General features: G+C 39.9%; 4 long non-coding RNA genes across 4 annotated transcripts; 2 read left to right on the plus strand and 2 right to left on the minus strand.

The window, feature by feature from the left end:
• On the plus strand, positions 1 to 23,262 carry LOC132156016 (uncharacterized). The gene is made up of 3 exons (XR_009437379.1): positions 1 to 21; positions 22,814 to 22,889; positions 23,061 to 23,262. It is a non-coding gene; the product is annotated as an uncharacterized LOC132156016 (long non-coding RNA).
• On the plus strand, positions 4,259 to 6,179 carry LOC132155637 (uncharacterized). The gene is made up of 3 exons (XR_009437314.1): positions 4,259 to 4,486; positions 5,434 to 5,519; positions 6,095 to 6,179. It is a non-coding gene; the product is annotated as an uncharacterized LOC132155637 (long non-coding RNA).
• Positions 6,592 to 17,982, minus strand: LOC132156013 (uncharacterized). The gene is made up of 4 exons (XR_009437374.1): positions 17,874 to 17,982; positions 17,677 to 17,741; positions 17,413 to 17,583; positions 6,592 to 7,055 (listed from the first exon to the last, which is right to left on the minus strand). It is a non-coding gene; the product is annotated as an uncharacterized LOC132156013 (long non-coding RNA).
• On the minus strand, positions 8,193 to 12,424 carry LOC132156014 (uncharacterized). The gene is made up of 7 exons (XR_009437375.1): positions 12,275 to 12,424; positions 11,632 to 11,664; positions 11,445 to 11,538; positions 11,256 to 11,363; positions 11,143 to 11,171; positions 9,969 to 10,054; positions 8,193 to 9,075 (listed from the first exon to the last, which is right to left on the minus strand). It is a non-coding gene; the product is annotated as an uncharacterized LOC132156014 (long non-coding RNA).
• Positions 23,263 to 24,320: the final 1,058 nt, after the last annotated feature.

The following is a 24,320-nucleotide window of genomic DNA, read 5'->3' on the forward strand; positions in this document are numbered from 1 at the left end:
TTAACAAGGAAAACACGGAAAGTAAGTGTTTTACTTCATTTACTATATGTACGTTATTTCATAAAATAATATTATTTAGTAATGTTAATGTTATTTGTATGCTGTGCGTGCCTAGACGATCTGAAACATTTTTCACAGATTAAATTTGATGTCAAAATAGCAATATCAGTAATGTTAATTGTTTCTTGCATGTCTCCTGACCAAATGTTGTCATTTTTGTCATTATACTAAGCATTAATTTAATGAGTTTTCATAATGTTGAGTTTCAGTATATTGTATTTTAGTTATTTTTTCCATATATATGTATGATACATCACTGATGATGTGCCCTGGTGCATCAGAAGATGTATCAGTACAACTGTTAGACTGGAAAGACCGGTGACGGCCAGGAACAGTCTGGTTGACAACCAGAAACAGGCTGGTGGCAGCTGGAGAGACAGACGACAGCTCGGAAAGACGGCAACCGGGGTGGCGTGGGTCAGCCAACCCTAACTGCACCTCCTGTGAAGGAGGACCCAAAGAAGCTACGGAACAAACATATGAGATATACCCCCAGGGGAGCCCGAGAGGGGGGGAGAATGAGCACCCCAGCCGGACAGACACAAGTTTAACGAACAACAGCAATGGACAAACGTTGACGAGAAGAGAGTGTTTTTGTGGAAAGATCTGCATAAATGAGAGAGGCCTAAAGATCCATCTAACAAAGATGAAATGTAAGGAGAGACTACAACCATCACAATGCTCAGGACTAGTGCCTGGTGAGACAGAGGAGGAGCAGGGCCCGGAAGCACCCCACAGAGCCCAGAGCCTCCAAGTGGTGCCGTCAGTCCCTACAAGCAGGCCATCGGAGAAGAGAAGGATCAAGTGGCCTCAAGCCTCTAAAACATCAGAGTGGCAGAAGTTCGACGAGGATGTGGATGCAGTGCTAGAAAAAAATGGCCAAAGGGGATGTGGAGAGGAGATTGCAGGCTATGACCACTATTATAGTGAGTATGGCTGCGGAAATGTTTGGAGTTGAGGAAGAAAGTGGGGCTAGGCAGCCCTATAGCATGAACCAGCGGGCGGTTAGAATCCACAACATCAGGACAGAGCTAAAAGCCTTGACCAAACAGCACACGGTGGCAAGACAAGAGGAGTGGGCGCCATTGGTAGAGCTTCGTACTGTGCTCAGGAAGACACACCTTACCCTGCGCAGGGCGGAATACCACAGGAGGCGGCACAGAGAAAGAGCTCAGAAACGCACTGCCTTCATCAGCAACCCATTTGGGTTCACCAAACAGCTCCTGGGACAGAGACGCAGCGGACGCTTAGCCTGTGCAAAGGAGGATGTCGAGCAACACCTTCAAAACACTTTCAGAGACCCCACCAGAGACCAAGCCTAGGACAGTGTGATACCGTGTTAAGACCACCAGAGCCAATGGTGGCATTCAATCAGAGGGAACCTCTCCTGAAAGAAGTTCAAGATGTGGTAAAGAGGGCAAGAACCGGGTCAGCACCAAGACCAAGTGGAACCACTTACATGGTATACAAGCACTGTCCCAAGTTGCTACACCGGCTTTGGAGGATCCTGAAGGTAATCTGAAGAGGGAAAGCAGCGCAGCAGTGGCGGTTTGCTGAGGGTGTGTGGATCCCTAAAGAGGAGGATGCCAAAGAGATCAGCCAGTTCAGAATCATCTCACTACTCAGTGTTGAGGGGAAGATCTTCTTCACCATTGTGGCTCGGAGGCTGGCTGACTTCTTCCTTAAGAACGGGTACATCGACACCTCCGTGCAGAAAGGCGGAGTTTCTGGTGTTCCGGGGTGTTTAGAACACACAGGCGTGGGTGGTCACGCAGCTCCTTAGAGAAGCAAGGGAGATCTGGTGGTCCTCTGGTTAGATCTGGCTAATGCCTATGGCTCTATGCCCCACAAGTTGGTGTGGGAAACACTGGAGAGGCACCATGTTCCAGCTACAGGTTGGAATTATCACAGGCTGCACCATCTCCGTGATCCTGTTCGCACTAGCAATGAACATGTTGGTAAAATCTGCTGAACCAGAGTGTAGAGGCCCCAAGTCCAGGTACGGGATCTGCCAACCACCAATCTGTGAGTTCATGGACGACCTGACAGTAACCACCAAGCCAGTGCCTGGAGCCAGATGAATCTTGAGAGGACTAGAGAGGCTGTTGGGATGGGCCAGGATGTCTTTTAAGCCAGCTCAAGTCAAGATCCTTGGTCCTGAAGAAGGGCAAAGTGGTCGACAAGTTCCGGGTTTTGATCTCAGGAACACAGATGCCTACCATCTCCGAGAAGCCTGTGAAAAGCCTAGGGAGGTACTTTGACAGCAGCCTCAGGGACACAGCTTCAATAAAGAACACCTGTGAAGAGTTGGAGAAATGGCTGAAGAGCATCGACAAAACAGGCCTACCCGGCAAATTCAAGGCGTGGATCTACCAGCACGGGATACTGCCGAGGATACTGTGGCCACTGCTTCTATATGAATTCCCGATTTCCACCATTACAGACCTGGAGAGGAGAGTCAGCCACTATCTGAGGAGATGGTTGGGTCTACCCTGGAGCTTAAGCAACATCGCACTCTATGGAAACAGCTGCAAACTGACACTACCTCTGAAATCTATCGAGGAGGAGTTTAAGATTTTGCGTGCAAGAGAGGTGCTGCAGTTCCGGGAATCAGCAGACCCAAAAGTCTCTGGGGCAAGGGTGGTAGTTAAGACTGGCAAGAAGTGGAGAGCAGAGGTGGCAGTGGAGCAGGCAGAGTCCCGTTTTCGCAATGTAGTCCTAGTGGGAACTGTGGCCAGAGGAAGGGCTGGACTAGGAGCTGTTGCAGCCCCACGTTATGACAAAGCGCGGGGGAAGGAGCAGCGGCAACTGGTTCAGAAGGAAGTCAGAGCAGCTGTGGAGGAGGAGAGGACCAGCAGAGCGGTGGGGATGAGACAGCAAGGTGCATGGACTAGATGGGAGCAAGTTGTGGAGAGGAAGATCTCTTGGACTGACCTGTGGAGGGCAGAACCACACCGCATCAAGTTCCTGGTCCAGGCAGTCTTTGATGTTCTTCCCAGCCCGTCTAACCTGCATTGCTGGGGCTTGGCCGAATCACCAGCATGCCCCCTCTGCTAGAAGAACAATGGGACCCTTGAGCACGTATTGAGTAGTTGCCCAAAAGCTCTGGGGGAAGGCCGATACCGCTGGCGTCATGCTCAAGACTATCGCAGAGAGCATCTCTAGTGCTGTTTCCATCTGTCCAAAAGTCCAGACCTAGGAAGCAAACCATCAGCTTCATTAGAGCCGGAGAAAAGCCAGGTACAAAGAAAGGAACACCAGGGCTTCTCCAAACTGCACAGGACTGGCAGCTATCAGGAGACCTGGACAAGCAGCTCAAGTTCCCCCAGCATGTAGTCAAGACCTCACTCAGACCTGACATCATCCTGGTATCTGAGGCAACAAAAAATGTTGTCATGCTGGATCTCACCGTGCCATGGGAGGAGCGAATGGAGGAGGCCTTTAAGCGGAAAAAGGGGAAATATCAGAACTTAGTCAGCGACTGCCACAAACAAGGCTGGAAGGTAAGGTGCTTGCCTGTAGAGGTAGGGTGCAGAGGCTTTGCTGGACAGTCCCTTTGCAGGGCATATACTGCACTCGGCATCACAGGCGAAAGGAGGAGAAGAGCCATCTCTAACAGCACAGAGCCAGCGGAGAAAGCCTCTAGGTGGCTCTGGATTAAGAGAGCGGAACCGTGGTTGAGCTGCCAGGGCACAAGCTGAGGCTTGATCAACCTCAGCTGGGTCGCCTGAGTGAGGGTGTCTGATGTTCGAGAGACCCGAAACACCCGATGACCTCAGGATACATCATTGATGATGTGCCCTGGTGCATCAGAAGATGTATCAGTACAACTGTATGTATATGTTTCATATTTCATATTTTTTTTAATATATATGTATATATATTCATTTGCATATATTTGAAAATAACTTTTCAATATACTCAAATCCTCTATAATGCATGAGTTAAATTGTTCACCCTTCAAAGTGAATTTGTGCCCTCACAATACTTGGAGTATGACACATGGGTAGCATGAACTACAGATTAGATATGATTTTTTTGGTACTGTCATTTATTTATGTGCTGTCCCATTTATGCGCATACATTTTGATAGACAGAGCCCTCAGCGCAGTGAGATCAGCGTGGAATTCAGGAATCGTAGAACGAATCAGAAACATACTGAAATGTTGGATATTATTTAACAAACATCCTGACCCGTTCTCATCAATCTGCGTATAAATAACACGACTTTACACTTTCTAGTTGCGTGTAATGCATATGCCAAATGACTATTTTGCGTGCATATGATACGCCAATCCTTCACAATAATTTAGGTGGAGAGCAAATGCGTCCAAATACCACGCATCATTTTCAGCGGCAGTGACATCACCAGCGAGGCTCTTCCAGTTCACCTGATGCGCGTGCACCTTCAAACAGGTAAGCAAAGGTAACAATCTTTTTTTCTTCTTCTTTTTGTCATGATATCACGTGGTTAATCGTATTGTTTTAATTATTTCAGTATTTCAGCATCACGTTAGATGGGGTCGTGTGTTTGGGCAGTGTATGCTCAAATTATGGTACAGTGGCTGCTCAGCTAGCCTACCATTATCATTAGCCTAAGCTAACCTCTACTGTATATAGACCTGTTGCAGTTTTAAATAAATAATGATGTGACATGGGTCTTCAGCTTTTAGACATGACTGATGCAAGCACAACAAATCAACCAACCCAATAACGCGTGATAATCGTGATCGTGTAAAAAGTCCACACATGTAGCATATTTTTACAATAGTAGCCAAACTGTTGCTCGACCACGTCATACGTAGTCAATACACAGTAACTACAACATATTTACCATGCTTCTCCTACTGTAACCGTAGTTTTACTCTGGTATTTGTAGTAACTAACGCACAATAACCACAACATTTACTATGGGTTTACCATAGTAACCATAGTTTTACTCTGGTATTTGTAGTAACTAATGCACAATACCCACTACATTTACTATGTGTTTACCACGTTAACCATAGTTTTACTCTGGTATTTGTAGTAACTAATGCACAATAACCACAACATTTACTATGGGTTTACCATGTTAACCGTAGTTTTACTGTGGTATTTGTGGTTACTAACGTACAATAACCACAACACTTACCAGGATTTTACCACAGTAACTGTGTTTTTACTCTACACTATTTGTAAAACACAGTAACCACTAAGTTTGCCACACCTTTAATACCTTTTTGTGAAGTAATTGTAATTCAGTGTTTTTTCTGTCTTGCAGTTACGTCGGATTACATACTCCACAACAACCTTTAATCCAGCAGCTTTTTAAAGAAGCCATCTCTTGTAAAATCTCTCTCTTGCTCTCTCTCGCTCTGCTAGAATTAATAGGACTTCAACTCCACGCTCCCAATGCTGATTTTGAAGAAGCTGTCAAGGGGGCTGAACAAGTCCTTCAAAGGTTCAACCCTTCACAGGTAATGTTGAAGACTTTTAGTTATAACTGATTTGCTTTAATGAACGCATGTGACGATCGTGCACCAGAGAGACACAGGGAGATAGAGAGATCCAAATGCAGATGTCTTTATTGGGATAATCCAAATCGTGGTCGAACAAGCCAAGGTCAAAACCAAAAAGACAGTCCAAAATAAACAAACAAAGGAAAAGGGACAGGAAAGGGAACTCGGAAAAATGAGAGGACTCGGAAGACGAGCGGACTGGGAAGAATCTCGAGGACGAGAAGGCTGGATACATGAAGGGTAAGGACTCCATACAAACAACAGGAAAAGACTGGTATTTATAGGGAGGCTAATGGCAATGAAGTGACTGCACCTGGTGCAATTAACAGGAGTGCAATTACTGTGATGACAGGACAAGACTAGAGGAATTCTAGTGCCTACGGTGAAGTGCCTAAGGGGAAGTGAGCCCACTAGTGGACACCCAGGGACACAGCGACTAGACAGCGTGACAACGCATCCTTATATTATGTGTTAATCAAATATTTTGGTCACAGATAATTTTAACACACTGTCTCAACATGTTTATATTTCAGGAATGCCTGTCATGAGATTTGAATTTGACCATCTTTTGCATTTATGAAGAAGACCAAAAGCTGCAAAGGCAAACACTTCCAATGGTATGTCTGTGCGTCTGGGCACCTTGACTGAACCTTACTGCAGATAAATTTTTCTCAGCATTTGATGTTTCTTAAACTTTGGTTCACATAGCCCATCAGGAAGAACAGTCAACAAAGAGCATGTTGTAGTAGTAATAATTCATATAATAATCATATTATATTGTACAAGCGTACTTGTACAAAATTCTACAACTTTTACTCCTACTGCTGTTATTGGCCATTACCATAACTCCCATTAGATTGTGCCCATTATAAGAGTGTTTATATGATGAAGTTTATATTAAGTCCATTGTATTCTTTATTATTCTTTACAAATTGGTGCCGTCTCTTCCTGTTTCAACAGTGCATGATATCTATCCACACCTCATAGTCTGCCTTTCTTTCTATGGTGATTTTACTGAACACATCTGCAGCATGACAGTATGGATGACAAATGAATTAATTAATGAATATATATGAAATACAAATTCTGAATATATATGCAACACACATATGTAAGGGACTCAATACAGGTAGAGAACAATATATGTAAAAAAATTATGCTATACAGAGAGCATGAATTGAAAACAATAATAAGCACAGTACACATACATCTCTGCAGTGCAGCACGGTATGAATTAGTGCAAACAGAATGTCAGGGTGCATAATAATATTGAGTCCAGTCAGCGTAACTGATAAGAGTGCGGGGCATATGAGGTTGGTGGGGTGTCGGGTGTGTATGGTTTTACTGGTATGAGTGCAGTTGAGTCTGATTGCCTGTGAAAGGAACTTGTCTCACTGTCTGCTGGTGTAGGTTCTGTGATAACGTCTGCCTGATGGTAAGGGTGAGAGCAATCCATGGCTCGGGTCGCTGGAGTCTCTGACAGTCCTCCTCACACTCCACCTGGTGTACAGTAGATGTCCTGGAGGGACAAAACATGTATTTAGGGTATGGTAAATCAATAAACAATATATAGTATTTTTATTTATAATTGTTGCACTGGACTTAACATTGATTCTTGCTTGGGACATGGGCCAAAATAATCCCCCCACAACCAGAGGTGGGTAGTAACGAGTTACATTTACTTCGTTACATTTCCTTGAGTAATTTTTTGGGGTAACGACCCAGCTAACACAGTTACGTCGTGACGACGTAACTGGACCAGACCATATTCGTCACAGAGACGTCCCAAATAACATTCCAGCGACGTAACTTTGTGATTCCCATATCCGTCGTGGCGACGTTATAGTGGAACGTCGCTGGAACGTGATGAGTACGTCCTAACGACCAAACTGGCACGTTATGAGAACGTTACTATAAAGTACCATATTGGTCGCAGCGACATACCAAATAACGTTCCAGTGACGTAACTTTGTGATTCCCATATCCGTCGTGGGGACGTTATAGTGGAACGTCGCTGGGACGTTATGAGTATGTCCTAACGACCAAACTGGCACGTTATGAGAACGTGACATTACCGGATCATATTGGTCGCAGCAACGTATTTTCACCTCACCATTACCTTGAAATACATAAAAAACTAATAAACTCAATCCATCTCTGGTGCAAAAAATAAACCTTATGAAATCGATTCGTAATCTAATTATAGGGGATTCATAGTAAATACATCAATTACATACATGAAATGCAAACCAATACAAAAACATTACATTCTAATATAAAAAAACACACTGCATTCATTCACAAATCAACATTTATTCAGCACTACGTTCTACAAATACTAAGCCAAAACATTTTGAACATTGCACCTGTTCTTTAACCATGCAAAGTGTTTCTAAGTCATGAGCACAGAAAACACATCAATTCACAGATTACACAATATAAACAATAGAAAATGTTTGTCTTATTAAGGATGGGGATAGTTAATGACGTTATCAGTGAAAATGATATATAATTATCAGTACACTTATTGATACAACTCTACATAATTTGGTGCAACAAAAAAATACATGATAAATAGATATGAAACAATTCAGCAGATACTGCAGTGAGCGTCGTATATGAGGCCCCTGGTATAAATGTCTGGTGGTGATGTGCTTTAATTACACGGCATGCAGGAAAAAATATAGGCTAATTCATGCGCACGATTTTCTATTTCATTCCCTCGATTTGCTAAATCATGTACACTATTTATACATCAAGAGAACGAATTAGTAAATTGTGCATACGATTAAGCAAATCAATGAAATGTAAAAGTAATCATGCACGTTTTAGTACATCGAGGGAACGATTTAGTAAATCATGGACATTATTTTTTTTCTTTTTCTTGCATGTCATGATCAGGGCTCTGTGCTCACTATCAGAGGATAAACCTAAACAATATAGCAATTACCAAAGAACCATAATTTTTGAGCTTCTCAGAAGAAAAACATTCATAAAGCATAAAGATATGAAAAATGAACAATATAGAGATTTCTAGCATCTCTCCTGTATTATTTGTCCCACCCAAAAAAACAAAGTTTTTTAAGAGAATGAGCGTATTGACTTTCTCAGAAGAATCTGTGATCTCTGATTACTGACTGTGGAGGAGACTCTTTCAGACAGAGCTGAGGAGGCAGAGTTAGGTGTTGGACAGCCGATAGAGACGAGGAAGAGTGTCTTACCCCAGCAGCAGAAGACAGGCTCTTCTGAGGGAAGGACAGGAGGCTTGATGCAGTGTTTTGCTGTAATAACAATGCTTCTTCTCAGCACCTGATGTTCTTCAGAAAAGAGTTCCTCTAGTGTAGAGTCAGACACTCAGATTTCTTGCAAACTGGAATCTTTTAATAACATTTAGCATATTATTGTAGTCATGTTCATTGTTTTTATTATAACACATGGAAAGTTTATGAGAAAATTGTTAAATGTGTTCTTCCTCCTCTTCTTCATCCTGGGCCTGCACGGTCAATATCCTTCTCTGGCAGCTGAAAGGAAGAATCATCTTGTTAATGTTGCTCATGTATGTTCACAACCAGTCAAAATCTGGAATCTTTTCTTTATGGTTTTCAAGACAAGTCTCTTCTGCTCACCAAGGCTATTAAAAATTAATTTAATCAAAATTACAAAAAAAAAAAAAAAATTGTAAAAAGAAATAACAGTTTTCATACTCTTTTTCGAAATATACTTTCAAATTTATTTATCGAAATAATTATGAGGCAAAGCTGAATTTTTCAGTAACTTTACTCAAAAGGGTAAAAACATTTTGATCAAAGTGTACATCTGCTCATGACGTACATGATGTGAATCACATCTGCAGTTAGCTTACTACGGTCATTAGGTCCACTGAACTCTATTGGTAACGATGGAACTTGTGACCAATATTTTGTTTTGGGAAACGCTCCCCATAATAGAAATGATGGGGAAGAAAACTTCTGGAGAGTCAAATTTTTTCTTCATGATTACATGACAAAGTTCAAAACATTGGAAAAAAAAAGGTAATCTTTTGTAAAATTACAAAAGTCTTCTTTACCACTGGTATTCAATTTTTTTTATTGCTCCCCCCCCCCCCCCCCCCAAAAAAAAAAAATAAATAAATAAATGTAACTGTAGTTTAGACAAAAATTTTGGGCAGCATAACTGTTTTCAACACTGATAATAATCAGAAAAATTTATTGAGCAGTAAATCATCATATTAGAATGATTTCTGAAGATCATGTGACACTGAAGACTGGAGTAATTAATGCTGAAAATATAGCTGTGCATTATAGAAATAAACTATACTTTTAAAACGTTTGACCATTGTGTACATTGCTACATTTAAATTAAAACTCAACTTGTAATAAACAATGCACACATTCTCAAAGAACTTACATTCTGGTGATTACTTCCTTCCCTCACTGCTGTCAGTTCCCTTCAGTCATTCCCAGACCTCCTTGTTTTTAATCTTTCCCTCAAATCTACAGAAACAAACAAATAATTTTATAGACAATTTGGATGTCACGAATTGCAATAGTTATATAACTATAATCACAATACTCAATTATATATATATAATTATAAATATATATTAAATCGGCACACAAGTATCGGGATAGTATTGAATTGGCAGATTAGCATATCATTCCAGCTCTAGTTACTATAGTCAAAACAATGAAACTCTCTTCAAGAGCGCACAATAACTAAGATTTAAAACTGTTAAAAGAAAATGCTCAAAATATTGCACACATATAATACAACATCAATATCTCTTCCCTTGGCATTTTGAACATTTCTTTGAGTAATGCTACACGCTGTGACTCTGTGTTGCTTCAAGTGCATCATTCTGCGCACTGGTTGTGTATAAGCACTGCGCACTGTATAAGAGCCATACCCTTTCGTATTATAATACATTAGCACAATGAAAGATTATTAAGTCTTTCTTGTTCTGTCCCATCTACCACACGTTGCTGCCTTCATTACTGTGCTATACATTTAAAAGAAATGTATTTTACACACACACACATACATATATATATATATACATAAATAAACACACACACACTTTTGCACATCCTGTCATACCAGTGACTGGATGTTGCTGCAATAGACTCATTTTGCAGCATTAAGGTTAACGATTAATCGATTAATTGATCGTTAATTTAAACGATGAAAATTGACATCCCTACAATGAAGTATAGAAATTCTACATTGATTTTAAAAAAAATGCAAAAAAAGACACTGATATCGGATCGGAATTACTGTCTCTTCTCATAGTGACAGCCAATCACATTAGTTTTCTGGTATTGCATGCACTCGATTGGCTTGCGTCTGCGCTAGGGTATTTGCATAAGACGTTCTGACTGGAGGACGGCTGCATTGGCGCTTGAAAAGTTTTCAACTTCTGCCACGACCAACGGACCCAGAACTAATTTCACCATGCTTGACGTCACTCCATTTAAAAGTAAACGAGAGGCGTTGACTCCCCGTGTGAATGGGGCGTTATATGTCTGGATACCGCTGCACAAATCTTTCACCCATGAGAAATGTATATCCAGCACGGCCTTACATCCAGAACAGCAGAATGGTCAGGATGACCTGAAACACATAACCAACTGAAATCAATTTAAATGATTTAGTCTTGCCTGAATGATGCTGAAACAACCAGGTTTAGTTTTTCACCCAGGATAAACTGCTTCCTGTGGAACAGTCTCCATGATGAATGATCTCTTGATCCTGGATCCTTGCTGCCATCCACTCTGAGATGATTTACATGATATGTGGTTGTGTCTAAAGGGTAATGAATCAATGTTACAAGAATACTGATAGCAGCACTATTGATCCTGTAGCTTATATAAATGTTTTCAGTACCGAACAAGTCAGGAACCAAATTAGTACCAGTTCTTGAAACCCATCTCTACTTGTAATAGTTGTCTTGTTGCTGCTGCCCAAACTGTCTCTTCACCTGATGATAAATATATGTGTTCATTTTAAAGCAAAAAGTAATACATTTAAATTACTAGGTGGTAACAAATATATTTCCCCATAAGGAACTCACTGAATCATTGACTCAACTGGTGGCAGCCAGGCCCTAAAAAAGTGAACAATTTGTTTACTTTTTGTGAAACGAAAGTATCAGATCTATTTGAGAATTAAACTAGCATTAAAAAGCGTGCATGTGAAAAACACCATCAACACCAATAATGAACAGATGACAGAATTTACAAGCCAGCCACTCGAGGGAGAAAAGGGGAAATTATTAATCCCACATACACTGAACATGATTTCGGCAGCCTCGGTCTAATTAACGTTAAACTTCATACAGCGGTTTATATTCAAGTTCACAGCATGGCTAGCATGAGCATCATCAAGAGCGAGCAGCAGACATTCAAACAAACTAATTAACGTTAAGTTACTACGTTAAAAATATATATATATATAATTAGAAAGTGAATACTGTATAGTTTATCGTTTTGAAATTTCAAATAATTTAAAACAGGAAAGGTTATATTAGATTTTAACAGTTAACGTTACCTTAGACCACCTCTGAGACTGATTTTGAGCTAATTAACGAAACAGAGCATTTATTTATTAAATTGAATAAGAAAACCTACAAAAATAAAAAACACTACTCCTCTTTGATGGCATTTAACGTTATATCAGTTAAAATCTATGAATAAAAGTAGATTTATAGCGCTTACCTTTCCTCCGTGTCCGTCCGCTGGAAGTTGACCGTTACAAAATGACGGGCACGCGCACGTCGCGCACTTCATTTAGAAAGTGACGTGCGCTGCTAGTTTAAGGTTTAAATGTTCATTTGTCCTGTACTCTTTCATTAACAAACATTATCACCATTTTTTTTGTTCTTAAACTAATGGCATATATATATATATATATATATATATATATATATATATATATATATATATATATATATATATATATATATATATATAATTCATGCCATCTTTTAACATGCTTGATGAATTTTTTGTATAACTTATTTCCCAAAAAATAGGCTGTTCAAATGGTATCTTAATAATAATAATACATGTAGTGCAATAATATTAAAAGTTATCTGAAGACCAACTGACCACGTCGCTGCAACGTCCCCAAAGGAACTAACTAGCGACGTCTTTTGAGGACGTGCCCACGACGTTTCTGGGAAGTTAGCCGAGATTCCAAAAAATGGAACTTTACCACGACGTCCTCACAACGTCGCCATAAAGTAATGTCGCGCTGACCAAATGACGAATAACTGGCGACGTCCTCACAACGTTCTGTGTTTGCTGGGGAATACTTTTCGGAGTATATTTAAAGATGGGTACTTTATACTCTTACTTGAGTAAATTTTGGGGGGAAAATCTGTACTTTTACTTCGTTACTGTGGGCGACGCTCCTCTCGTTACTTTATCTTAATGCAATACATGTTATAAATGCTTCAGTTTATTCCAAACGTGCCGTCTACTTTTCTCTGGGCAATGAGCGATGCCCATTCGCGAATGATTCATTCTTTTGAGTCAATACTGTTCAAAGGCTTGATCAAACCAATTGGCAAACGAGTGAATTGGTTCATGAATCAGTTTGAATGAGTCGTTCAGTTCCCTGCCGCACGCGCTGAGCATCTGAAGTGGTTCACTCGGAGTTGTAACGTTTAAGAACAGAAAGAGCGTTGAAAACGTGGCTGGAACTGCACTGAATTGAAATTTGCAAAGGTTATTATTTGCTAGCGATGGAGATCCTTATTATATGAACACCGCGTGTGCTGTCTACTGTTTAACCCTCTGGGCTTCTTCGTAAATGGGTCACACTTAGCTTCCTCCCGCCCGAAAACGGGCGAAGACTTAAAATTGTACTTTACTTTTTCCCAGGATAACCAATCAAATATTTTTTATTCTATAATGTTTTCTGATTATTATTTAGAATTTTTATGATACTTTGCATTAATTATATAATTTTTTTATGAGCTATTTTTTCCATTAGAATTAATATATCATTTTTTATTTTATATTTATTTAAAAAAAAATTCGATAAATGCAGCATTTCACATCAAAATAGAGTGCCAGCCTAGAAAAAAAAAATGTTCCAGGAGAAGAACTTCATCTAGTGGCTTTAAAAAATAGCCACTTTTGTGTAATGTCCTGTACCAGACTGTAGGCTGCCTATAGCTTCCTATATATCCTATATAGAAAGGCTTTTTGATTCCTTTTGTTGTTTTAGACATGATTTCTCTATCTTATTCGTTTTTTTAAATTTAGATATACATTTAGATATTCTAAAAGATGATTACTATATTTTTTTAACAAAAATGTTTAGATAAGTATCAGGTTTTGCTTGATTACAATGATTACAATCAAACTATAGCATTTGGTTAGAAAGGGAACACAATGCAAACATTTTTGTTACTCAGTATTTGATTATTCAAATAATTGAACAAAATAAGGGATGGTTAGTGATAATTCAAAACACGTTATACAGACATTTAGCAATAAATTGGTATTTTTTATTAATTTTAATTCAATAAGTAATAACTTCAGAAGGGAACAGCAATTATGATCGAACAGAAATAAACATAAAATAACAACAGCAAACAATCATTATCAAACTCTAGGTTAAAAAATGACATGTTAATAATAATGATTATATTAATAAACATTACAAACATTTTAAATTTATACATACAAACTGTAATTATTTTATTTATTGTTGAATATGGAATATATATCAGGAACTCATATGCCAAAATAAAAACAAACAATAATTATCAAACCGTAAATTTAATAAAAAAATAAATATGGTAATAATAATAATGCTACATATTATTTGAAATATATACATACAAATTGTAGCCTAATTGTTTTACTAATTACTGCAGAAGTCACAGATAGTGACAAAGTGCTTCTTGCAGAATGGAAGTTTGCATTTTTTGCAAATAGTGCTGGTTTTAACATCTTCCGGCCAGCACATTTGGCACCTTTTTCTTTTGTCCACTTGTCGACGTACCAGTCTGCACGCACCGGCAGACGAGGCAGCTGTAGGTGGACCGGCCGATGAGGAAGACGAGGCAGCTGTAGGTGGACCGGCCGATGAAGAAGATGAGGTAGCTGTAGGTGGACCGGCAGATGAGGCAGACGAGGCAGCTGTAGGTGGACCGGCCGATGAAGAAGATGAGGTAGCTGTAGGTGGACCAGCAGATGAGGAAGATGAGGCAGACGAGGCAGCTGTAGGTGGACCGGCCGATGAGGAAGATGAGGCAGCTGTAGGTGGACCGGCAGACGAGGCAGCTGTAGGTGGACCGGCCGATGAGGAAGATGAGGCAGCTGTAGGTGGACCGGCAGACGAGGCAGCTGTAGGTGGACCGGCCGATGAAGAAGATGAGGTAGCTGTAGGTGGACCGGCAGATGAGGAAGATGAGGCAGACGAGGCAGCTGTAGGTGGACCGGCCGATGAGGAAGATGAGGCAGCAGTAGGTGGACCGGCAGATGAGGCAGCTGTAGGTGGACCAGCCAATGAAGAAGATGAGGCAGCTGTAGGTGGACCGGCAGATGAGGAAGATGAGGCAGACAAGGCAGCTGTAGGTGGACCGGCCGATGAGGAAGATGAGGCAGATGAGGCAGCAGTAGGTGGACCGGCCGATGAGGCAGCTGTAGGTGGACCAGCCAATGAAGAAGATGAGGCAGCTGTAGGTGGACCGGCAGATGAGGAAGATGAGGCAGCTGTAGGTGGACCGGCCGATGAGGACGCCTTTTCATGAATGGGTAGACCAGCGCTTTCCCCAGCTCCTGGAGAAAAATCCACGTCTTGTAGCTTTTCTGCTGCCCCCAGGTTGGATTAATCTCCCTCCATAGAACAAAGGAGTTGTAGTCTCTGTGTGTGTGTGTGTGTGTGTGTGTATTTGCATTTGAGCAAGATGTTTTTTTTCATTCATTGATTTTATTTTGCATATTCAAAAAATTTGCTGTTGCAGTCAGTTAATCTCTCTATCTCTCTCTCTCTCTCTGTGTGTGTGTGTGTGTGTGTGTGTGTGTGTGTGTGAGTGAATGTGTGTGTGTGTGTGTGTGTGTTGCATTTGAGAGAGAGAGTCTCTTTTGTATTTTTTCTAGCATATTCTCAAAATTTGCTGTTGCAGTCTTGCCAGTTAATCTCTCTCTCTCTCTCTCTCTCTCTCTCTGTGTGTGTGTATGTGTGAGTGAATGTGTGTGTGTGTTGCATTTGAGCGAGAGTCTCTTTTGTATTTTTTATTTATTTATTTTTGCATATTCTCAAAATTTGCTGTCGCAGTCTTACCAGTCTCTCTCTCTCTCTCTCTCTCTCTCTCTCTCTCTGTGTGTGTGTGTGTGTGTGTGCGTGCATTTGAGCAAGTTTTTTTTTTTCATTTATTGATTTTATGTGGAATATTCTACAAATTTGCTGTTGCAGTCACCAGTTTATCTGTGTGTGTGTGTGTGTGTGTGTGTGTTTGTGTGCGTGGGTGTGTGTGTGTGGGGGGGGGGGGTCTTATTTGCACTCTTGATGTTCTAGAGTGTCACCCCTTCATTGCTGTACACTTTTTTTCAGCACAGTTGCTGATCTGTAGCTTGTACCACCAAAAGTTTCCCTGAGTTTTCCTATTTTTTCGTATTTCCCATTCATTTCCTATGTCGCCCGTTTTCGGGCGGGAGGAAGCTAAGTGTGACTTTTTTTTTACGACCCTTTAACATATCAGAATCATCTCCTTGATTTTTTGTGTGTTCATATAGGTAATACAACAAAAGTCACCAAGTTTCATCCCCATCCGATGAAGCAAAAAAATTAAACATTTCAAAACATTCAAGTTTTCGCCCGTTTTCGGGCGAAGAAGCCCAGAGGGTTAAGGAATAACTTGGGCTACATTCGATTACAGTACACGATACCACTGTGACATTAGTTTGTTGTACGTGTGTGGCTTATAACAGAGGGGAGTCAAGTTGAATGAAGCTTCCAAAAGACAAAAAATAGCCGATTAAGATTTTATTAATTTTAATACAATCACACTGGTGCAAGTCAGCTGCTAAATTCAGATCTGTGATCGCTTGCTGGCGCTGAGCCAGAGATAGATGCGTTTATACCGCGCTGCGCATTATAACAAATCACACATGATTCTTTTGAGCTTATTAAAGCATTGGCCAAATCAGAGGCGTTCAGATGAGTCATCGCTAAAATGCCGGTGCTTCCTTCACTCGCTCACTGACTTGAATACCTCTTTCTGGCGAATTCTCTCGCAGGAACAACAAAGTGCAGATGTGTGTACGAATCTTTAATTAAGATATTGATTTCACAGTGTTAACAGTTTCAGTGATTTTAATGGGAGTTTCTGAGAGTGATTGAAATCTAGACTGTCAGTGAAAATTATCTTTAATAATGTTATTGTTATTTGCTCTCTTTCTGAACAATGAAAGATTAGTAGCAATATTTAAATCACATTAACTTTCAATGTTAAATTCACATTTAATATAAAGTCAGTCGTATTAAAAATATGTTATGGCATGACACTTATATCTGTTACTTAAGTAAACAGACAAGCTTTTATAATAAATTACATAAATTGGAGTAAAGGATGATGAAATATATACATTTATACACACACACATACATTACATACATTTTATCTATATATCTAAATAAAAATAGGCTCAGTATATATGACCCAAAGTAACTAGTAACTAACTACTTGAGTAGATTTTTTATCCGATACTCTTTTACTCTTACTCAAGTAACTATTCAAGACTAGTACTTTTACTTTTACTTGAGTAAATATTTCTAGAAGTACTTTTATTTTACTTGAGTACAGTTTTTGGGTACTCTACCCACCTCTGCCCACAACTAGCTCTCGTTGTTTAGTTGTGATGTTTACTTTTACGGGCCGTAACATCTGAGCTGTCGCAGTAGAGCGGTTTGTGAATGCAGTCTTCACAGCAGATAACTGATGGGTTCAGGTAGCAGTGCTGCACTCGGTGGCCATTTAATTGATATCTTCATCAACTGGCTTCATCTTAATTCAAACAAACAGACAAAACAATAAGTCAGCAATAACTATTCTAGAGAAATAGTGTTGGTGAATACAGGTGCAGGTGTCAGTACTCACCATATTCAGTCATTTCCTTCCCAAACCACAGAGATGATGCACAGCTGATTTGCTCATTCTAGAAGCTATAAAAAGATGTATATGTGAAAAACTATAACTGCTGACTTGAAATGTCTTTTGAGAAATCAACATCAATGTTGTACCACACATAACTGCATTGAATTCAGACATACAAATGGAAATGTGAGACTTTTCACCTTTCTGTCTTTTCTTTTGGGGCACAAGAGGTCCATGTTCATTCCTCATTTCTTTAGGACTGCTTTGACCGATTTTCTTTTCGTTTCTGGTCTTCAGCTGTAAAACAAGAAAGTATTTAGTGACCCCATGTTTAATTATTATTGTTGTTTAAAAATATAAATTAAGCAGTTATAATTATATACTTGATATATCAAGTTCCCTGGCAACTCTAGCAGACTCCTGAGTTCATCTGTACACATCAGATTCAGCTTCTGAGAAAATGCCATCATGCAAACTCTCAGTTTCTACTTTAAAACAGAGCATAAAAGAATGTGTGAGTGAGGGAGTACAGGATAAAGATGAAGTGAAAAAGGCAGAGAAAGGCAGAATTTTGTGTATAAGTTTAACAGAATGAGAGGAACATTTAAGACATTTAAACGGAGGTTTTACGGGTTTGAAACAAAATCAGGGTAAGTTATTAATTACATAAATTTGCTATCTGGGTGAACTAACCCTTTAAGCGCGTGCACCACTACTATAAAGCACTGCTCTGCTCTCGGTTACTGAAGCCCTGCGACTAGCAAGAGCAGCTTCAAAATCCTCGGTACTCATCTTACTGGACCTTTCTGCTGCTTTTGACACTGTTAATCACCAGATTCTCCTGTCCACCCTCAGAAAGATGGGCATCTCTGGAACAGCACTCCTGTGGGTTAAGTCCTACCTCTCTGACAGATCCTTCAGTGTGTCTTGGAGGGGTGATGTTTCAAAGTCACACCACCTTGCTACTGGGGTTCCTCAAGGCTCAGTACTTGGACCACTTCTCTTCTCAATCTACATGACATCATTAGGATCTGTCATTCAGAAGCATGGCTTTTCTTATCACTGCTACGCTGATGACACCCAACTCTACCTCTCATTCCAACCAGATGACCCGACGGTAGCTGCTCGCATTTCAGCCTGTCTGAGTGACATCTCTAGCTGGATGAATGACCATCACCTTCAGCTTAACCTTACGAAGACAGAACTCCTGGTGATTCCAGCTAACCCATTGCTTCATCACAACTTCTCTATACAGCTGGGCTCATCAACCATTACTCCTTCGAGGACAGCTAGAAACCTAGGAGTTGTGATGGATCATCAGTTAAGCTTCACAGACCACATTGCTACACTACCCGGTCCTGCAGGTTTGCCTTATACAACATTAGGAAGATTAGACCCTTCCTGTCAGAGCAAGCAACCCAACTTCTTTTCCAAGCTCTTGTTCTCTCCAGACTTGACTATTGTAATGCTCTCCTGGCGGGCCTTCCTGCATGTACTGTCAAGCCTCTGCAATTGATCCAGAATGCAGCAGCGAGGGTTGTCTTCAATGAGCCAAAGAAAGCTCACGTTACTCCTCTCCTCATCAGGTTACACTGGCTACCAGTAGCTGCTCGCGTCAAATTCAAGGTACTGATGCTAGCCTACAAGACGACCACTGGCACGGCACCAACTTACCTAAACTCATTGGTTAAATCTTATGTGCCCTCCAGAAGTTTGCGCTCTGCAAGTGATCGACGCCTTGTGGTACCATCCCAAAGAAGTTCAAAATCACTCTCAAGGACCTTTTCCTGGACTGTCCCCAGCTGGTGGAATGACCTCCCAATCTCAATTCGTACAGCTTTTGTATGTCTTTACTCATTTTCAAGAAACAGCTAAAGACTCATCTTTTTCACCTGCACTTAACCAACTAACACTAGCACTTTTCCTTTTCTTGTCTTTTAATTAAAAAAAAAAAAAAAAAACCTACCTATGCGTTCTATACTAGACTAACTGAGACTTGTCATGGCACTTGTATACTGTTGTTGTTCTCTTGTTGACCTGACTGCTTCTATTGTTCTCATTTGTAAGTCGCTTTGGATAAAAGCGTCTGCTAAATGATTAAATGTAAATGTAAATGTATAAAAAGCCAGTATCAATGGAGCGCCGATATTACGATTCACCATGGCAACAGCTCCCGCCAAAAATCCATCTGCATACTTCAGACTCGATACAAATGTAATTCTTATCAGTGTTATAATATCACAGGTGAAAACTGGCAGAACATTAGATTAATGAATGAATAGCTAATCATTTTATGGTATCCCATGGGCAAAAAATATATATAAGATAATCATATTAATAATATTTTAAGTGTATTTTTCTTATTTTACAAATGATCTGCCAATAGAGTAAGAAAAATACGGCAGTGGCTATTTACACTTAGTGGAATTAACATACTTTCTTAGGGATAGATCTGCTTTGAGTGAACTATTATTGTATAGTAATTGATAGGCTACTTGTCTGATATTTCACCTGTTAATAATATTTTTGATAAATGGATGTAAAATGATTGTTTTTTTCTCAACAAATTTACAGAAGCACTTTTGTGATGCTGCAATTGGGAGTGGATTTCTTTCTTAGATGGAAACTGCAGAGAACCACATCCTGTTGTCCTGAAAAAAAGAAAGAGGCTACTTTCTCCAAGGCGGTCCAAACGCCATTGTCACAGACTTTGTTCAGTGATCAGTAACATACATTCAGCCAGGGCCATCCTTAGGGGGTGCAACTGATGCGGTCGCACCGGACTCCACACTTGAGGGGTAAACGGACTGAATGAGCCCCCCCCCCCCTCACCCAGTTTTTAATTGTTGTAAAGTATGTTCTTTATATGAATTGAAAACACTGAATGTGAAGACATTTTGGTGCAAGAAAAAATAATTACAATATTTCAGTTAAAATAAATAAATAAGTGTAAACATGCATTGTTTTGTGAATTAATGTATCTCTCTCTCTTATATATGATATATATATATATACACACACAATGTTTTTTTGTTGTTGTTGTGTTTAAAACACTTATTACAGTGTTGTTATTTAACTCTTAATAGTGTTACTTTTTAACACCATAATAGTGTTGGCAATATCAACTACTTATTGCAGTGTTGTTATTTAAAGGGTTAGTTCGCCCAATATGCTAAATTATGTCATTAATAACTTACCCTCATGTTGTTCCAAACCCGTAAGACCTCCGTTTATTTTTGGAACACAGTTTAAGAAATTTTAGATTTAGTCCGAGAGCTCTTAGTCCCTTCATTGAAGCTGTGTGAACAGTAAACTGTCCATGTCCAGAAAGGTAAGAAAAACATCATCAAAGTAATCCATGTGACATCAGAGGGTCAGTTAGAATTTCTTGAAGCATCGAAAATACATTTTGGTCCAAAAATAGCAAAAACTACGACTTTATTCAGCATTATCTTCTCTTCCGTGTCTGTTGTAAGACAGTTCAAAACAAAGCAGTTTGTCATATCCGGTTCGCGAACGAATCATTCGATGTAACCGGATCTTTTTTAAACAGTTCACCAAATCGAACTGAATCGTTTTAAACGGTTCGAGTCTCCAATACGCATTAATCCACAAATGACTTAAGATGTTAACTTTTTTAATGTGGCTGACACTTTCTCTTAGTTCAAACAAACCAATATCATGGAGTAATTCATTTACTCAAAAAGTACACTGACTGAACTGCTGTGAAGAGAGAACTGAAGATGAACACCGAGCCGAGCCAGATAATGACTCATTCACGAGTCAAGAACCGTTTCTGTCATACGTGTCCGATTCGAGAACCGAGGAGCTGATGATACGGCGCATGCGTGATTCAGCGTGAAGCAAACCGACACACAGACCGTCTGAACCGAACTGATTCTTTTGGTGATTGATTCTGAACTGATTCTGTGCTAATGTTATGAGCCCAGGTAAACCGAAGGCTTGCAGTCATCGCCACTGACGCCATTACGTCGAGCGCAAAAGAACCGGTGAATTTAATCGAACAGTCAGAAAGAACTACTGACCCGAAAACCGATGCAGGTTCTTGACTCATGAACGAGTCATATCTGGCTCGGCTCGGTGTTCATCGATCTCTTCACAGCAGTTCAGTCAGTGTACTGTTTGAGTACATGAATTTCTCCTGGATATTGGTTTATTTTTACTCAGAGGGAGTGTCAGCCACATTAAACAAGTTAACATCTTAAGTCATTTGTGGATTAATGCGTATTGGAGATGCGAACCGTTTAAAACGATTCAGTTCGATTTGGTAAACTGTGTCAAAAAGATCCGGTAACATCGAATGATTCGTTCGTGAGCCGGATATGACAAACTGCTTTGTTTTGAACTGTCTTACAACAGACACGGAAGAGAAGACAATGCTGAATAAAGTCGTAGTTTTTGCTATTTTTGGACCAAAATGTATTTTCGATGCTTCAAAAAATTCTAACTGACCCTCTGATGTCACATGGACTACTTTGATGATGTTTTTCTTACCTTTCTGGACATGGACAGTAGACCTGTTTCAATGGAGGGACTGAGAGCTCTCGGACTAAATCTAAAATATCTTAAACTGTGTTCCAAAGATAAACGGAGGTTTTACGGGTTTGAAACAAAATCAGGGTAAGTTATTAATTACATAAATTTGCTATCTAGGTGAACTAACCCTTTAAGCGCGTGCACCACTACTATAAAAAGCCAGTATCAATGGAGCGCCGATATTAAGATTCACCATGGCAACAGCTCCCGCCAAAAATCCATCTGCATACTTCAGACTCGATACAAATGTAATTCTTATCAGTGTTATAATATCACAGGTGAAAACTGGCAGAACATTAGATTAATGAATTAATAGCTAATCATTTTATGGTATCCCATGGGCAAAAAATATATATAAGATAATCATATTAATAATAATATTTTAAGTGTATTTTTCTTATTTTACAAATGATCTGCCAATAGAGTAAGAAAAATACGGCAGTGGCTATTTACACTTAGTGGAATTAACATACTTTCTTAGGGATAGATCCTATATACAGTAGGCTAAGTGCAAGTAGCTCTAGATGCTATTTACAGAAAGAAATGTACAGTGAAAATCTTGATATATTATTGCCTTCTACAGACACCATGTAAGACATGTATGTCATACAGGTTTGGAACCACATGAGGATGAAAAAAAATTATGACAGAATTTTTGGGTAAATGCTTTGAGTGAACCATTATTGTATTGTAATTGATAGGCTACTTGTCTGATATTTCACCTGTTAATAATATTTTTGATAAATGGATGTAAAATGATTGTTTTTTTCTCAACAAATTTACAGAAGCACTTTTGTGATGCTGCAAGTGGGAGTGGATTTCTTTCTTAGATGGAAACTGCAGAGAACCACATCCTGTTGTCCTGAAAAAAAGAAAGAGACTACTTTCTCCAAGGCGGTCCAAACGCCATTGTCACAGACTTTGTTCAGTGATCAGTAACATACATTCAGCCAGGGCCATCCTTAGGGGGTGCAACTGATGCGGTCACACCGGACTCCACACTTGAGGGGTAAACGGACTGAATGAGCCCCCCCCCCCCCACACACACACACAGTTTTTAATTGTTGTAAAGTATGTTCTTTATATGAATTGAAAACACTGAATGTGAAGACATTTTATGTCCTATATACAGTAGGCTAAGTGCAAGTAGCTCTAGATGCTATTTACTGAAAGAAATGTACAGTGAAAATCGTGATATATTCTATTTACCATGTAAAAGTAGCAGTTCTTTGCAACAGGCTAAGTGTAAATAATAATTAGATGCTAGTTGTACTTTATACTTGCAGATACATTTGCACCTCAATATTGTTATACATTAACAGGATGCAATAATAACATTGTAAATTATTATATTTATTACAATTATAAATAGTTGTATCATTATTAAACACTCGTTAGGCAGTTTACTTCCACTTTTAGAACATTTTGTTCATTTTTATTGAAAATAAATTCTAATGTGACATGTGATGGGAAAAGTGAGAAGAATGAGCTCGGCAAAAGCCGGACTCTAACCCAATCAATCGTGTTATAAGCTAGTTTCCGTGCCAAAAACATTACTGCCTAGTGCCTACACCACTGAAGTCGTTATTCACATGTGTCATATTTAACCTTATGTCTAGGGAAGTCATGGCCTAATGGTTAGATCGTCGGACTCCCAATCAAAAGGTTGTGAGTTCGAGTCCCGGGCCGGCAGGAATTGTGGGTGGCGGGAGTGCATGTACAGTTCTCTCTCCACCTTCAATACCACGACTTAGATGCCCTTGAGCAAGGCATCGAACCCCCAACTGCTCCCCGGGCGCCGCAGCATAAATGGCTGCCCACTGCTCCGGGTGTGTGCTCACAGTGTGTGTGTGTTCACTGCTCTGTGTGTGTGCATTTCGGATGGGTTAAATGCAGAGCACAAATTCTGAGTATGGGTCACCATACTTGGCTGAATGTCACTTCACTTTCACTTTCACTTATGTGTCGATGGAGGGCGGAACTACAGTAGATTTGCACTTAGTAATAGACACTCAGAATTAGGGATGGGTACCGAAACCCGGTATTAAAATGGCCCCGGGGCTAAACTATGAAAGACCGTAGTATCAGTA

Source organism: Carassius carassius, chromosome 13 (genome assembly GCF_963082965.1).
Source record: "Carassius carassius chromosome 13, fCarCar2.1, whole genome shotgun sequence".
Lineage (NCBI taxonomy): Eukaryota > Metazoa > Chordata > Actinopteri > Cypriniformes > Cyprinidae > Carassius > Carassius carassius.